General features: G+C 33.7%; 1 long non-coding RNA gene and 1 pseudogene across 1 annotated transcript; one reads left to right on the top strand and one right to left on the bottom strand.

Moving 5' to 3' along the window:
* Nucleotides 1–486: 486 nt before the first annotated feature.
* On the bottom strand, nt 487–4718 carry LOC147507239 (copper-transporting ATPase HMA5 pseudogene; annotated as a pseudogene).
* Nucleotides 4719–8326: 3608 nt separating this feature from the next.
* Nucleotides 8327–11880, top strand: LOC147507238 (uncharacterized). Its single transcript, XR_015216167.1, has 4 exons — nt 8327–8707; nt 8897–8975; nt 10547–10693; nt 11566–11880. It is a non-coding gene; the product is annotated as an uncharacterized LOC147507238 (long non-coding RNA).
* The last annotated feature ends 1614 nt before the right edge of the window (nt 11881–13494 follow it).

Raw genomic sequence — 13494 nt, 5'->3', positions numbered from 1 at the left:
TTTCTAAGATCGACTAAAACGAGAACGCCTCTCACGAAAGCAAAACACTTTCGGCTTCTCGCAGCTACATGCATCATACACATAACACATAACATGCATGTGAAACACAAGCAATAAATAATATTCGATCAAGCATTGTAGATATGCCCACCGATCTCATTGGATTACCCGTAAAAATCCGTGACGGGCTCCTACGCAAAATAAACATTGTAAAGACAAGACTCCATAGGGAGAGATTCTACGATATTGACTAATCTCCTCCTTCCTATGAGAATCTTTCCCCCTCCTTCAGGGTCTATCATTGCCTTGAAACGCCCATATCCCATTGACTCAATCACTTGAATGAAGTTTCTTGGCCCAGTTTGGTCAGGTTTGTATGAGAGGAAACTTTTGAAATGTTGGATCAAAGTCTACAGCTTCAACGCCTGGTAGCGCTTTGAAGAGAATTTTCAACCATCCTCATTGACCGATCGGTGCGTATTCCATCTATTTTGAGTCCCATCTTGCTTCTATCTTCCCCTGTGCTACTAGTATCGCCTCAAAACCAGTATCCTCAATTGCTTCCATCAGCTGTGTATGGCTCACAACGTTTGGATCATATTGAATTTCGGCTTCTTCAGTTGCTAATGCAACTTGGGCTTTTTGTACACTGGGAATAACTTGTAGAACCGATTCAACAGTTCTTGTGCAAGAAGTGCAAGTCATCCCTTTAATACCTATTCGACAAGTCTGCACAGCTCTTTCATTCACCTCATCCTCAATCAATGTGGCCTGAAACCCCACGTCTTCAATGGCTTCTCGAATTGTTTCCTTCTATAACGAGAATGATATAGAAGTGGTATTAGTATGGATTTGTTAACAGATGAAGCCATGCCGTCAAACAAGTATCAACGTGGTGAATCTCTGTTCAGTAAAATAAGCAATAACATCATAACAATGGCATATGTGGAGAGTTAGTAGTCTCGGGGTGTTTTGTTTTACTACTTAAGTGTTAGACTACTTATAAACACTTGTAAGTGGTGGACCACTTGGTTTTACCCATATGTTTTTTCCCACTTATAAGAAATTAACGGTCATAAAAACTTATAAGTAGGGCCGAAAGTGTGTCGATAAAATCTTACTTACGCCAACTTATAAGTTGGATTAGACATAAAATTACATAACTACCCATGGATGCATATAAAATTATATAACTAACCAAATAGCAAATGAGTTGATGCAAATGAAAAGTTAAGCTTAATGTCTTTCCAATAAGACTTCATGATTATCATGATTATCATAATAAATGCAAGATGTCTATTGTGGATTGTTTAATGCATGGTCTATATGAATTTATTTCTACTTCCATTAAATTGATTTCTTATATGATTGTCATTAACTTCAACAAGAGAAGTATATATGTTATTAAAATATGGGTAAAATCAGAATGTCGAACTTATAAGTGCTTGAAAAACAAACACCCCTACCATCTTATAAGTACTTATAAGTAGCAAAAACAAACATGTTTTAGGACCTACTTATAAGTAAGCGGAAAAACAAACACCCCTTAAGTGTAGAGACTCTTTGGCTTAACAAAGTTGTTAGGGTAGCCGGTCTCTAAGTATGCTCGGACAAGGGAGCCCCGCTCCTTTCTTTGGCAACGAACAAGTTGTTAGAAGGCCGACTTTTATAGAGCTGGCATGCATCTGCACCCTCACCATATTTCAAATAGGACCCATTCGTTTTAAACAAGATATAAATATAAGTTTTCTGTTAAAACTTAAACCTAACCAAAACCAAGAAAGATAGATTGTAAAGAGAGCAATTTTTAGTAAATTGAGTGTTTATTTTTTGTGAGTAAATTGGAGCTCTTGTAACTGCTACTCACAGACATCTAAGAGTTTTTGGAACTCAAGTGTGGAAGATGCAAATTGTCAAACCACCATATATCCTTGTCTTGTGGTGTGTTATCTTTACATTAATTGTTTTACTTTATATGTTTGTTTAATTGACATCAAAAGTGTTGGGATAAGTACTTGGAGGGTGTTGAAGTCTTGTCACAGAGAATGATCAATCATTGTGTATGATTAATTTATTTGAAGTGGATAACGTTTCCCATTTGTTAGTTATTCACAACACTTAGTGATAGGAATAATAGCTTGGTAGGAAGTACTGCTAGTCATCATGGTAGTATGTAGTAGCTGTAGCGCTAATAATAGTCAGCAACGGTTTCCATTAGTATCAAAAACCAGGTCTTGCCGGCTTATCCTTAAGGCCAAAAAGGCAACAACCTAAAAGGCCTCACTTTAAGGAAGACCTCGTAATCTCATATAACTTTACAAAATCTCAAAATACTTCCTTAAAAATAGGACTCAATTTACTCATATTATGAACCCAAAGAAATTACCAAAAGTAAGACTCTCAAGTGAACATAATCTTATGAATTATTCCTAAATATTTGGCTTACAACTAGTATATTCCTAACAAATAGGCCTTCTTCCATAATATTCCTAAAAAAAAAGTATTTCTTATTTATTTCAGTTAATAATTTTCACTTTGTAGAGTTTCTTTTATAGTTAAAAAAAGCCACATTTTGAGCTTCCGCCTTAGGCCTCAAGTTGGGTCGAGCCGGCTTTGTAAAAAACTCATATTAGTTGTTATGTTTTAATCAAGTGCTCAATTTTGCAATTAGTACTATTTATCCATTTATAACTACAAGTTTTTTATCAAGTCTTTTTTCCTTATTGTTAATTGATATTGTGATCAAGTCTTTTTTCTTTATTGTTCATTGATATTGTGATCAAGTCTTTTTTCCTTATTGTGATCAATAAGAAATACTATAAAGTATAATTGTTAAAATACCATTTGACTCTTCCAACCTCTCACCCATCTATATATTTTACTAATTTAAAAACCTTGACTCATGAGCTACAATACTATAATATTTGTTTATTTTGTGATTTGTGACTATTGGTCACACTTTTTAAGACTGTTTTGGTCATATTATTTTCTTATATTTACAATATTTACCTTCATTGTCTTAATCATTTGATTTGTGCTTAAAACCAGTCTTATCAGACCTGGCCTAGTCCGGCAGTTTGACTTCGTGAACCGGTCTCCAAATTGGGTTTGGGGCAGTTTGACTCGTGAACCGGTTTCCAAACTGGGTTGGGTCATTAAATATTAACCACGGTCAATAAGTCATCGATGTACACGCCGCCAACATGCCAATTCACTTCTTTATGTTTGTATTTTAAGTTAATTTTAATATATTTACAAAAATTTTAAAGACAAATTATTTGTAAATTTTCAAAAGCTTATGTATTTATTGTGATTCGAACCGAAGACCTCCAAAATCACTAATAGACAACATTTCACTACGCTACAATATCAACTTTTGCTATAAAAATTAAACAAGTACATTGTATATATATTTATGGCGGACCAAGCAATGACCTACTGGTCCAACCAGTGACCCACTGTTCCAACCACTAACCCAGTCCCTTCACTGGGTTGACCTCCGGGCTGGGTCTGATAACATTGTTAAAAACAACATGTGCGTCATCACATGTATCATACTAGTGTTACTAAAGTTATGGGAAAACACGACCAGCAAACTTATTCAGCGTTCCTTTTCTTCATAATTTTATTAACTTATCCTTTCATCTCACCCATAGCTAGTAATTCGCCGAATTATTCACGAATTATTCGCGAATTATAAGGTTTGGCGAATAAAACGAATAATTCGGTGAATTTTTGAATGATACTGGTTTAATTCGCGAATTGGTTGGGTCGGGGCTTATAAATTAATTATTCGCGAATTATTCACGAATTATAAGGTTTGCTTAATAAAATGACATTTGTATTATTTTTTCATGAATAAAATTGTAAAAATAAAAATAAAACGTTATATACTTATATATCAAAATTTTAAATGTAAAATATATAGCCAAATTTTAAAGAAATATATTCAGATATACCCGTTTAAAACACGATATCATATTTTTACCGTTAGCGTTTTATTGGACCGAATATTTAAAAGTATTATTGTTGAAAATTTCGAATCTTAGGCGAATAATTGACGTATCGAACTTTTGCCGTCCACGAATTTACTAGCTATATCTCACCTACCCTTTGCTTTTAAAATGTACTTATTGCATCTTTGCTTCAAGATACATTTTCCCAGACTACGTTTATTGCAACATGTTTTTGAACTAAAAATTGAACTGCATGGTTAATTACTAAATTTTCTCTCCAAAGTTCCCATGAATAAGTCACCAAATCACTCCAAGAATCAAGTTAGAACTCAAAAGTTACCAATCTATAACATTTCTATTCTCATCTATGTTTGTTAGTTTTAAATTGAGAATGCATCATATATAGAGCAGAAGTTCACATTAAACTATAATAGGAAGACTTACATTTACGAAATCGGGGTAGTACAGAACCTGAGCTCTGTTACCAAGAACATCAACAGCAGCTTCTCGAATACCAGGAAGTCGTTTAACTGCTTTCTCGACCGAACCAGCACAAGCAGAACAAGTCATTCCAATGACTGAAAACAAAGCCTTGGCTTCTGATCCTTCAATAATTTTTTCAACTGATACACCCTTTGGGTATTTTGGCATGGATGGGTAATGAGGTCTTGGAGATAAATCTCTTGTAGTGCTTTCATTACGAATGCATGACAACGCCAAGAACTTGCTCGCCATGGTTGTTGCTACTAAATGCTACCTACATGAAAAGCTTTTTTTGGTGTCAAGTTTTGAACGTGAAGGTTTTATCTGTTAGATACGGCCAAATTACGAAGTAGTTAACTTGAGTGAATGATATTTGTCATGTATTAATATTGCAGAATTTGGCTGTGTCCAACACTCCAAGAGACCGTACAAAGTGCCGCAAATTATTGCTGCTGAAATATTTTTTACTTTTATGTACTGTACTCCAGTATATCAATGCCCAAAATATCAAATTCGGTTAATATTTCGATGTATTCAAAAAACGATATATATCGGATATATTAGAAATATTAGATATATCTATTTTTTTTGTTGTCCAGTTAAAATTTTATTTTGTATATCAATATATCAAAAATATTATCGATTATATCGGAAATATTGTCAATATATCGGTCAAAGTCAATAATATTTAATCAAAGTCAACAATATCGGTCAAAATCAACAATTTATATTGAATATATCTTATATATCAGTCGATATATATTGCTATATCGGAAATTACAATATATATAAAAAAATCAATATTAGGTTGAGATATATCAAATATATCCATATCGGTTATACAAAAAAAATAATATATATCGATAATATATCAAATATATCAGTGATATTTTGGGCCTTGGTTCTACATGTTTGGTTTTCGGCATAAAAGTGTATGCCAAGATTTCAAGCATTTAAAGTGGGCATCTAGATTTAGATACCTTACCCATCGTGAGACGGGATTGCCCAGGCAGGTAGTCATGAATTTTAGTGGTATGAGTCTATGAGATAGAGTTCCCAAAGGCATACAAACAAATTATGAGAAGTGCCAAAAGTGTGAAGTATGAAAAGTGCAAAAAATGTTGGATTCTGGTATATGAATGCCGAAGCCCGAAAGTGTGGTGGTAATGTGGTACGCTAAACTATTTAATCAGCCCCAGTTTGCTCAAGATTTCGCATGTAGTACATTACATCTTTTCTTATTTTAGATGCATTTTGAAAACGTATCCACTGGAATTTCAATTAACTGATAAATGGAAATTTTGAAATACTTCGATTTCAAGCTGTGTTATACTGTTATGGTCATTTATTTGTTGATATTTTCAAAACTACGGATTTTTCAAAGTACCCTAGATCTTAAGTATACTTGAGTTAGATAAGTAACTGTAGTATAGCAAGTTAGCAATACATATACTGAATTATCGGAAAAAAAAGGCAACACATTTACTGTGGATTGCACATTTGTACAGATACAAATGGCTGGAGAGGGTAGGCTATCTACACAACAAAGTTTGTATTTGCACATAGTTCGCAGTCAAGATCTCAAGGATAATAGATAAGGGTACCCATAGTCCATAGATATAAGAGAATGACTACTTCAGAACTTTTTTTGCAAAAAATAACTTCTTAAAGGGTGCAGTGATGTTGTTTTTATTTTGTAATGTTAATAGTACTTTAAAGTGTACGTGTTACCTTTCGATTTACATCCGGTTTTAGATAAATTAGTACAGTAGGAATTTCCAAATTACACAAATTATACATGTATCAATCAAATTCTAAAAAGGACCTTTTTTTTTAGAAAAAAACAAAGAAATTGTTTTTTTTTTTTCGATAAAGAAACAAAGAAATTGTTGAGTGGCCATTGTACAAGAAACAGTTTTGGAGCAAAATGGTATTATCTTTGAAAAATAAATCAAAATCTCGTCAAATGTCAACACATAATAGCATTTGAAAGCAGTATCGCCGATTTTCCTTTTCATTGAGTGGTGAGGACGCACCTACTAATAGGCTGTCCGCATCGGACAACAGTCAATATTGTCAAGACGCAATCAACTAAAACCAGACGCAGGTCAAGACGCGGATTTTGACATAAATAAAATAAAAAATAAATCAAAATAATATTAAAAAACTCAATTTTTTCATTTTTTTTTTTTGCTTTGTTAAGACTTATGACATGTTTTTAAAGTTTGATTATGAAATATTAAACTTAATTTTGTGACTATCTTACTACTTTAAAGAGAATGGTTCGGTGAATAGTAGCTTTTTCCAATACTGCCCCTATAAAGTTTCGATAATTACGGTCATATGTTAGAGGTTAGGTTCGTAATAACGTGTTTGAGTGAAGGGTAAAATGGGTAGTTGACCAGACAATTTCAGACGCGTCTCCTCAATTTTAACACATTGCCATCCATTTTGCAAACAATTACAATATTTTGCCACTTTGCCCAAAACAACTGACATGTCCTCAGTTTTGCAAATATTTGCAAAATTGCCACTGCCCGGGTTTTATATTTTTGTGTTGCCCAGACCAAAAAACTGACCGAAAATTGTATTTTGCTGCCCAAAAAAAAAGAAGAAAAGAAATAAAGAAAATCTGACCGCACACGTGAATTAATGCCACTGCCAGTTTCTTAGGTTATCTTTAATAGTTTTGAATTTATGAATATTGATACATTTAGTTTAGTTTTTAATGTTCAATTTATATAAAATAAAATTATAAATATTAATTAATTTTTTTCGTCCTTTGTTGCGTCTGCGTTCGTGCAACATAGGTGTTATGACATGGTGGCCTTGATTGGGTGATTTAGTGAATCACTAAGCCCCATCAGGAAATGGTTTGGCTAATAGTTTAGCCTTTTATCTAGCTTTAATAGGTAATCACTTTATACTTATGCTGATTTCCACAATTCCAAACGATATGAAATGATAAACTAGCTAAATTAAGAATTGAAGAAAGCAAGTCAAATAAGTGAATAACATATGTGAGTTGGAAAGGTAATTCTTTTCGAGATAAGCTATAGATTTTAAGAAACAAACCTCTGCAAGAAAGAAACTTATGCTGTTATATATGCACATTATGACATCAATTTACAAGTTCATGGATAAGTGCGTAGGGTGCAGAACCCTTGTATGGCTGTTACTTGAATGGATCTAAAACCACAACATGCTCATACACTTGACCCAAAAAAGATTGGAACATAATTAAAACCACAACATGCTCACACTGTCATACACTTGACCCAAAAAGATTGGAACATAATTAAGCTAGCTAGTATACCATATCTAGTTATATCTCAATTAGTACAAGTATACCATAATTAACATGGACATTTAAATTGGACCAATTTTTTTTTTACCACTAAATATCCTTGATAAAATATTCAAACAAATTATTCAACGCCTTTAAGAAGGACTACTTCGTCATTTCAAAATTTACTACCATTTATACCCTTAAGATTACATAATACCTTAAAGACGTATGTGTAAATTCAAGCCAGAAATCAACTACACGCAACTATTCAATGGTATGTCATGTATTTATTACTCATAAGTAAATATAAATGATGGCTTTAATTACCGTAAATACAAATCCTTTCTCTTTCCGTCTTCCTCTCAATCTCTCTCCCACTATTTTGCCCACTAAAAAAGAATTAAAAGGAAAAAAAGAAAAAGGAAATCAAAATCAAAATTTCTCTTCTTCAAAAACTCAGGTTCCAATTTTCCATGACTCATCAAATTTTGATTTGTTAGTTCTCAAATGTTCAATAATTCCTTTGTGTCAAATCAGATTTTTATTGGATTGTTGAGTATCGAGATGTAAGTTTAGTATATATTAGCAATATTCTCAATCAGATTTTGTTTCGTAGATATGTTTATCTTAATGTAAGTTTAGACACAATAATTGAATCAACCTTTCTCTTACCTCTTTCTGTCTTTCTCTCCATCTCTACTCTTTTGCAAATTTAAAAAAAAACAACCGGATTTTTACCTCTTGAAAAACCCAAGTTCTAATTTTCCATACTCATCAAATTTTGGTTTGTTAGTTCTCAAATGTTCAATAATTCCTTTGTGTCAAATCAATTTGTTAGTAATATCAAACGAGTGATGTTGCCAATCTGACAAACGAGTGATGGTTTCAAATCATTGAGCCTTCTCAATCGATCTGTTGGGGGATTTCGCAATAAAAGATTTTACTTGCATCACCAAAACTCTGTTCAAGAAGACGAAAGGTATATATCATTTCCCAATTTGAATTAGTTGTATTTTAAATGGAAGATCTATTTTTGGCTCTTATATATCTCTGTTTTTGCCAAGTCAGATCATTCTTCAAACGTCAAATGATTGGTTAAAATCTCAAAATACTTCAACTATCATGTGCAGATCAGATTCAAGTTGATTTGTTTTGATGGTTTTTTTAGGTGAAAAAGGAAGTAGATTATAATATGGGACTTCATGTTACTGCTCAAGCTGAATCTCTTTGATACAAGCTATATCGAGGTAAATTTAGTTGTACTTTTTTCTCTCAAATTAATTTGATCGACATTTGAAATGAAAATCTTTTGATAAATTATCACGAATACAATTGATCGTAAAATCGTGCACCATAATATCAAAGGGCGGCATTGAAAAGGATTGGTCTAGATGCCCTAACCTAATAGACTTAAGTTTCTGATCACTTAGTGCAAAAAGAAATACAATTGCCCTACTATCATAACACACATTAGCAAAGACTTTATTACCATGCTTAATTGCAAAATTTACTACCACACAAACTTTGGTGCATTTGGATCATAGATGACGAAAATTGGGATTGTGGTGCATTTGCTCAATTATATGAGTAAACATAAGGCTACACTTTACTCACACTAATTAGATTGGTGCGAGGTGTGGACCAGGACCAACATAGACGATCATGTTAGCTTCCTGCCAATGTCGTATATTACTGTCGTATGTTTTACTTGATCATGTATGGTACCACCTTCCCTTCCCTTCATCATCTCTCTCTCCCAAACCTTCATTAGAGGTTATCTGTTCTTTTTATATTTAATTCTAATCTTTTGATTAACTAGCCAAACAACATATTTGTGGGTATGTGGAATCAGAGTTAGAGCCATTTAATCCTATGTACCTTTGACATTATGTTACTTAAGTACAGTGGTTCTGAACTTCAAAGGGCTTTAATAGAGACTAAAGTCAGTATATTCCTTGGTTATGATGAGGTGGGGAATGATCCATATATGGATACAAGTGAGTGGGATGTGGATGGTCATGCTTTATAGTTTCAGTAATATAAGAGTTAAGCTAAGTTTAAAATAGGATAGAATTGACTATGTGATTTTTCTCGGAATATCGTTTTGGTTATGACGACATTATCGTTTTTGGGTCTAAGATTTAGTAGTAGTGTGTTCTTTTTTCAAGTGGGGGTTCAATTTATTATTCAAACGTTGTTGTTGTTGTTGTTTTTTTTTTTTTTTTTTTTTTTTTTTTTTTGTTTTTTTTTTTTGTTTTTGTTTTTTTTTGTTTTTTTTGTTTAAATCTGAATATGATTCTTATTTTAGAAGAGACACAAGGACCTCCTAGTAATGAACTGAAACATTATAGGACTTAGTTGCGTAAGGTTGAGATATAATGCATCATATGCAAATGGATCAAGCCTACAAAAGGGGCATTGTAGCTAAATTCAAATGGCTCGATAATATGCAATTCTGCTGGTTTTGGAGATATTATTAGGGACCATGGAAGACACTACTACAGAAAAGGGTTTTAGTGACTATTTTTAAAGGTTTTTTGTGACCGTTGGATCTTAAATTGTCACAAATGGTTTTCTCTAGGAAAAGGCATATGAATGGAATACTATTTGTGACTATTTTACTGTTTGTGACTATTCTCTAAGAGCTTCATGCCTAAATGATTGTTTGAAGTTGAGTTGCACTAACGTGGACGTTAGTTCAAACTCAATATTAGTTAATGGTAGATCACCTGCACCTTAGTATTTTCTTAAAATTTTGGTAGAGTATACAAGTAAAAAGTTGCAACTTAATTCACTTCATTTGTATGTTTCATCTCAGGGTAACGAGTGAAGCATCTGACTTGCTAGCAATGTTTTCGAGTGTGGATGATGATGCTATATTGTACTTTGCCTCTCCACTGAAAGTGCAGTTGAAAAAAACGTTATCGGATGTATTTATGATACAACTCATTGAATGCATGTTCAGGTAACTCTTAACCCCTAAGATTTTCACAAGAAAAAAAGAAAGGAAAGAGTCCATTACAATTTGTGCTATCTAGAATAATTATTGCATATTGTTCTTTAATAGGTTGTTGGCGCAAACAACACCCATAATGGTGTTGATATGCTTCCAACATTTGTGCCATTGAAATGTAACGACCCTACACGTGTATTATTTTGTTATTTCTTAACGACCATTTTGATCAATCGACCAAATGCCAATTCAGAGTGTGTAATGCATACCAAATGGTTACAAAGCTTAATAATTGATAAGGATTTTGGGGGCTTTGCTTCGTGGTTATTTCTTATTGAATTTCAAATCTATTTTAAAGTTCTTGGGGTTGAATTAATTGCAGGTAAGTGTTTTGATTGGTGTGCATTGTATACCAGTTTTACTCCCTTTTCTCTCAAGGCACATAGCCCAAAGGGTTCCTCTCCATCAAATTCTCTCTTCTCCTTCTCTTTTTGTCTCTCTTTTGTATGACAATTTTGTTCTTTGGCTCCAGCAGATCTGTCCAAAGCCTAAATTTGTACTTTTTTAATGTAATTTCTCTTTTGAAACTCGATGCATTTCCCAATTGCATCATTTTGTTGCTCAGATGTATTGGATTCATGGTTTTCATTTCAGCACACCCATTTTTTTTTACGATTGATTGCTTTTAATTCATTCCTTTTATTACTCATTTTGGAGTAGAAGTTTTACATGACAAGTTAGTATTTCCATTATCTATTCTTTTGAACTGTGAATGTTGTCATGGGTTGTTTTTGAAGCATAAAATTAAATAAAATCACGCCAATTACTAAGTGTTGAAAGTTGAAGTTGCTGGGATTACTTTTTCTTTCTTTTTCCTACTACAGTTGTCAAAGAAGAATAGCCTGGCAGTTGAGTACAAAAAATATTCCCCTTCCATTTGTAAGTGAATGAGTGGTAGGAGTTAAACCTGGCATGGAAACATCATCCAAGTATATTTTGTATTGGCGGGGATTACGAACTGTCATCCAGGCAATAAGAGCAAAGGTTTGAGGACAGTTGGAATACAAGAGTTATTTTTACAATTTCTAAACTTTGAAGATTTTATGTCCTCTTAATAGGAAGGATCCGTGAACAACTGGCCACTGGACCATCTCATTATCTTTATGAAAAGTTAGATGTGTACAACACGTGTCAGTTGTTTTGCTTATTAATGTGTAATTGAGCACTTGCATTTTGTAATTGATTTTAATTACACTGCTTGAACTTTTTCTTTAGTGAACTTTCATCAAGAGTTTTTTTTTCCTAAGAATGAATTTGTTATGAAGTGGTAGAGTGCAATTAGGTTTTTCAATCCAATATGTATCAGATACATTTGCATGGGTACAGAGTTTTTAAAAGGAATGTTAAAACTTCACAATATCCAAGCGTCTCAAATAAACTCCGCGCCGCATTTTCTCATAATTCCCCCCACCAAACCACACCACAATGTTAGAACCACACCTCTCTATCATAAACCATAATTTTATTGCTTGATGAATTGTTAGAATTTACTTACGAATGTGGACACCCCACATTTATTAAACCATAATTTAATTTCATATGAATCAAAAGCAGTGTTTTAATGTTAGCAAGCCCATTTTCCTTTTTCTTTATAGTATTTACTAGCAGATTTTATCTATTTTTGTCTTCTTTCTATACTGGAGATATGGGGTGCATATCACAAAAGCCCATATTGTTGAGTAGAGATTTGTTCCCTGCCCTTGCTTCCATTTGACAAGCTGTTCTGTAAGTTGTGGTTACTCAACTATACAGACCATAAAGTGTATGGAATAGCAAATTCATCGTATCTATCTAACAAAACAGGGAGGAGTGGGAGGACAGATTCCACGTCATAAGGTGAGACGTGGTTGACACACCTCCTAACCATAGCCACTCAAAACTCATGGAGGGTGAATTAAAAAGCTTCACCCACCCCCACACAAAAAAGTCAACATTAGACAAAATTTTTATGGGTTGAATCTTTTATGGGCTTGGAATCATGAGCATGGGCACAATTAAAAAAAAATTGTAATAGTGGGGGTAGGCATCCAAAAATCAGCCAAAAGGCTGGGCTTATAAACTGTTGGGCCTCCAAATTTGACATAGTTGGGCCTCCAAATTTGACATAATACTGCACAATTGGCTGACCCAATTGATGTTATTGGGTTTATGGATAATGGGCAATTGGGCTGGCTTTGGCCAAAGACGAGTTGTTTCGCCAAAGACGACATACACCTATGTTTCCGGCGCGTGACGAAGTTGTTTCGCGCGGCCGCTGGTCTTCTCCGAACGCCGACATGTTGTTTTTGCGAAGACACGCGTTTTTGGCATCTGGTACATATGGATCGAGGATATTGAATTTCGTAGGCACGGGCATACTCTAGTATTCTATAATCTATACCAAATTGAATTTAAGAAAAATCTCACCCCACCTATGTTTCTTCAACCGGGTTATAGGAGTTGGGACATGTTCTTTCTCACTTTACTGTTTGTTTCTTTTCCTATCTGGTTTTTATATTTATTACTCTCATATTTATATCTGCTTATGTAAACCAGTGATCGCTTCCTCCCTGACAAAGCCATTGACTTGATTGATGAGGCTGGTTCTCGAGTTCGGCTTCGTAATGCACAGGTATAATTTGTCATGTCTCATAACGTAATTTTTTTCTGCTTTGTTCCAGAAGTGTTAAACTTAGTGGATTACCTGCTCTTTCCCTTACAGCTCCCTGAGGAAGCCAGAGAACTCGAAAAAAGAGCTCAGACAGATTACAAAG

This window comes from Coptis chinensis, chromosome 3 (genome assembly GCF_015680905.1).
Source record: "Coptis chinensis isolate HL-2020 chromosome 3, ASM1568090v1, whole genome shotgun sequence".
NCBI lineage: Eukaryota > Viridiplantae > Streptophyta > Magnoliopsida > Ranunculales > Ranunculaceae > Coptis > Coptis chinensis.
This window is presented reverse-complemented; position numbering and strand designations above follow the sequence as displayed.